Source organism: Octopus sinensis, linkage group LG5, assembly GCF_006345805.1.
Source record: "Octopus sinensis linkage group LG5, ASM634580v1, whole genome shotgun sequence".
In the NCBI taxonomy this organism is placed as follows: domain Eukaryota; kingdom Metazoa; phylum Mollusca; class Cephalopoda; order Octopoda; family Octopodidae; genus Octopus; species Octopus sinensis.
The window spans coordinates 98,761,941-98,766,670 of NC_043001.1; the positions used below are offsets into that span (position 1 = coordinate 98,761,941).

Here is a 4,730-nt window from a genome sequence, read left to right on the forward strand (position 1 = left end):
TTGACAGTGAAGAAATTATATAAAAAGGGAAAAAAACACAAGATATTGATATGATAATGTAAATAATACTGAAAATGTTTTGTTTTTTTTAATATGAAATAATAATAATAATAATAATTATAATTATAATAATATCAAAAGATAATTATGTATAGAATTTAAAATATGAATTAAAAAAAATATTCTTTTAATTAAACACAAGAAAAACAACATCTAAACAAAAGGGAAAAAAACAAGAGCAAACATTCACAGAAATGTCAAATAATATCTAATAGAAAAAAAAGTCTCAGTTAATGTCACCATCAATAACTGTTACCTATTTATCACATTTTCAATAGAGGGATAAATGGGAGAAATTAAAAATAAATAAGGATCTCTTTGGCAAAAAAAATAAATTTCTGCTCCCAATCTTTTTTTTCTGTTTTTCTTTTGGTCAAGGAACATTCTTTTTGCTACTTACTTTCTTGAAGTAATAAATTTTAAATATGAAACAACAAACCTTACAGTAAAAAGAAATCCTGGAATTAAGTAGATGAATTATTCTATACATACATACATTTATACACACACACATCTATATAGATATATACATATCACACATACATACATATATATATATATATACATACATACATTTATACACACACACATCTATATAGATATATACATATCACACATACATACATATATATATACACATACATACATACATATATATACACATACATACATACATACACACACACACACACACATATATATACACATACATACATACACACACACACACATATATATATACACATACATACATACACACACACACACACACACATATACATATATATATATATATATATATATATATATACATACATATAAGAAAACATATAAAGTTGATTGGATATCAGAGGACTAATTAAAATAAGAGTAATGGTAATTTACTTGAAGCATCGCAGTATGTAAATAATGAGATGTTTATAAAACAGTTAAGGACTGCAGGTGAGGAGTTAATTAAAATAATGTAAGGTAATGTCAATGCGTGAAAAACAAAGATATTGCATTACTTCACATAGGCTGGTTAATAATCCGATAATACTCTCAGATAACTCCCCGTTTTAAAATAAAACCCCCAAAAAATAAATCAATAGAGTTCAGAGAAGCTGTTGGAATTTAACTACTCACACTTATTGCTCAAAAGTTTTTAAAATATTACTGTAAATATCTCATTACTAATTAAAATATTATTTTAAATCTTGCTACTGATTCTGTGTCATGTTTAGTTAGTTAGTTAATTTTTTGGCTCAAAAAGCAAAAAAGCAAGGCCATGTAGGGGGACATGGAGTTATGTACAGAGTGGTGTTCATGTAAAGAGTTCAGGTCACTTGTGGTCAAGGGAGACTTTGAACCGAGCGGTCGTCGGCATCTTCACCATCTCGTCCGGCAGCTTATTCCATGGATCCGCAAGCTGGACGGAGAAAGCCCCTCTCCTTCGATTGAGACGAAATCATCGCAGATAGAGCTTTTCGGAATGACCCTGCAGCCGACGCTCTGGAGCAGGAGTGAAGAACAGCTCCTTCGAGAGGTTACACTTTCCGCTTATGGCTTAGAGACTTCTGTATGGCCAAGTTCATCTACATGCAGATACCACAGGGTATTTACCCGTAAAAGCTACATTGTAATCATGAAAAAGACCACAATGTTAAGTGTTTCAATAGCTTGCAGTGCAGTTTAAATTTTCCTGTGAGTACAGCATCTGACAAGCCCAAGATACACCACATGAAGATGGAAATCCACAGTAGTACCTCCAATGGGGCCTATGACTATATTCCATATTAAATAACTAGTCTCCTTGGTTGTAACAAAGTTATACAAGGTGTTACAGGAGTAAGTAACAGAAGCGGACAAAGCATCGTCTTCAGTTATAATTCCATTCATACCTCGGATACACTACACTTATAGGCACCCAGTACTTGATACCTAATCTATATCAGTGGTTCCCAAAGTGGGCAGTATCCCCCCTCAGGGGCAATAGAAAGACTGGGGTGGGGATTGAGAAAATGGAGTGATAATGGGGTGACCAAAATGGGGAAATGGGTACCCAAAAAACAAACAAAATAATGGGTTAATTAGGTTAAGTCTTATTTGTGAAATACTGTTGTTTTGAATTTGCTGCAGAAAATGGCCTAGGTCAATGGTGGTGAGTGGGGGAGGCACTAGGAATGTGGCCTTAGAACTAAGGGGGCGGCAGCCTGAAAAAGTTTGGGAACCACTGCTTTATATTATTGACCACAGAAGAATAAAAGGCAAAAATTGACCTTGGTAGGATCTGAACTCAGAGTGTAAAGGGTCATAATTAAATACTGTTAGGCATTTTGTCCAACACACTAACAACTCAGCCAATTTATTTGTCATATTAATGTGCTTCTTTACCTAACAATGCTGAGTTCAAACTTTTCCGTAGATTTTGTTGTTCAAGGCAAGATAAGCTTTGTTATGCAGTGCTTCGAGACAAAAACCTTCTCTGGTATCCACAAATGGGAATAATATGGAACTTGTCCTTAAATATGAAAGTAGTTTTAGTCTTTAGATACGTAAATTAATGATTTGCTCATGAAGACCACAGAATTGTAACACAGCAGTTTTAAAGTGAGCACTGAAGCTCTGCCCTATAAAATAATGATTCTGAAACCTAGTCCACACACACATGCATACATATATATATATAGTCGATAAAGGAAATGGAAGATGGATTTAGTATGAATCTTTATATAGCACAATGGTTGTTTTGACCCATCCTGCATCTGTCTCATAGGAGTAGGATATTGTGCATCTGGTTGCATTGCATCAATCAGTGCAGACTGTGTCACCTCAGATGTTTGATGTAGAAAACTATCTCACTACACCAAGCACCTGGAGTGACACAACCAGATACTCAATACCCTACTCCATTGGGAAAGATGTAGGATGGGTTAAAATGATCATCGTGCTGATTAAAGATGTATACTAAATCCATCTTCTGTTTCCTTTATCAACTATAAACTCAACAAACACCACAGATTTCCTAATGTAGATCCAGTGAAAATTATATCAGGTAGCCCAAACGGTGAATGTGCTTTAAACAACATACTAATAGACATATACTCAAAGTCCAAATAGTTACAAAGTATATATATATATATATATAGGCTACTTTAAAACAATTGAGAATTGATTAAAAAAAACGCAGCACAAAAGACAGAAACAAGAAGAAACTAATAATCCCAGAACCTTAAACTGCGTTAGTAACAGCTTCAAAATATAATCACCATTAACTAATTGTATTAGAAATTATTATAATTCATTATTCTCTTTACCCAGAAATTCCTTTACACAACTATTGACTCATGTTGTTTAAAAATACATTTTCTTTTTTTTTTTTTTTGAAAATATTTTCCTATAAGTTAGTTTTTTTGAGTGTTTATTATTTTTTTTTAAATAAATGACATGTATAGAAATTCTATATTCTTAATCTGTGTATTAAATGGTACACATGGTATACATACCATACCTGACAGCAAAGAGTTAAAATATTCTTTCATACATAGAATTTATTATTTCTTTTCTAGTACCTTACTGCAGTACACAGTCTTCCATAATTACCCCTTCAGCAGTAAAACTAAAGAAAATTCACATGAGAGAAGACTACCAACATTGAAACATCAGGCAAGTATCTTCAAGAAATTGGTAGAGACTGGGATTGGGTTTTACGAAGACAGAAAGAAAGTAAAAAGGAGTGGAAAGTAAAAGGAAAAAAAGACATTCCACAATGGCAACCTATTTTAGCTAATAATAACTGCAGCAGTCATTATTCTCTCACTCACCAAACTTTCCACTACACTGTACATGGCCCCATTCTAGGGGTAAAATAACACCATTTTTTTTTAATACAATTCTTGGCTGTTCTGGAAAAAGTTGAGTTTATGAGATGACTTAGAATAAAGGAGAATATCTTTCATTCACACAAACAGAATTAAAAAAAAAAAAGAAAAAAATACATTAATGAAAGTTTTTAAGAAACCTCAACCAAACACTATTTTCTTTCTTTTTCCATTTCATTTCTTTTTTTTTTACAAAAATGGAGTTTAGTTGGCCAGGAATAAGATTCTGACAAACAGAAATATTTTTCAATGACAAGTATAGGCAACAACATTATATATACAATGTGTGTGTTATATATATATATATATATATACATATCAGTATGTGCATAAATACATATGCATATATGTGTATACATATATATAATCATATATATATATATTGAAGTATATAGTACTTTGCATATTTTATATATTTAATACATTGTATACATACAGAAGTAATTTAATGAATACAGGAATTAAACATGAGGTACTTCAAGTTTCATCCTCTGAAAGTGCAATATTCATTAAATAATATTTCACTCTCACTGAATTGAGTGCTGATCCTATCAACAAGTAAACAGTAACCTATATATATATATAAAGGTACGGTGAAATGAACAGAAATAGAACTCAATACATAAGAGGATGCACATGTATTTTTTAATCAGCTGTAATGTTAAAGACAGAAAGAGTTGAGAATGTCATGCATTGGTCTTATCAATGTGACTCTTCACCCCTCAGTCACTAATGTACCTTTCACAGCCTCTTAAAAATAATATATATATATATATACACACACACATACATACATACACACACACACAC

At 31.8% G+C, this 4,730-nt stretch overlaps 2 long non-coding RNA genes across 2 annotated transcripts; both read right to left on the minus strand.

Annotated features, from left to right (window-relative positions):
* Positions 1 to 323: 323 nt before the first annotated feature.
* LOC118763388 lies at positions 324 to 1,278 on the minus strand. Its single transcript, XR_004999136.1, has 2 exons — positions 789 to 1,278; positions 324 to 574 (listed from the first exon to the last, which is right to left on the minus strand). It is a non-coding gene; the product is annotated as an uncharacterized LOC118763388 (long non-coding RNA).
* A 1,475-nt stretch (positions 1,279 to 2,753) lies between these two features.
* LOC118763387 lies at positions 2,754 to 4,206 on the minus strand. The gene is made up of 2 exons (XR_004999135.1): positions 3,240 to 4,206; positions 2,754 to 2,896 (listed from the first exon to the last, which is right to left on the minus strand). It is a non-coding gene; the product is annotated as an uncharacterized LOC118763387 (long non-coding RNA).
* Positions 4,207 to 4,730: the final 524 nt, after the last annotated feature.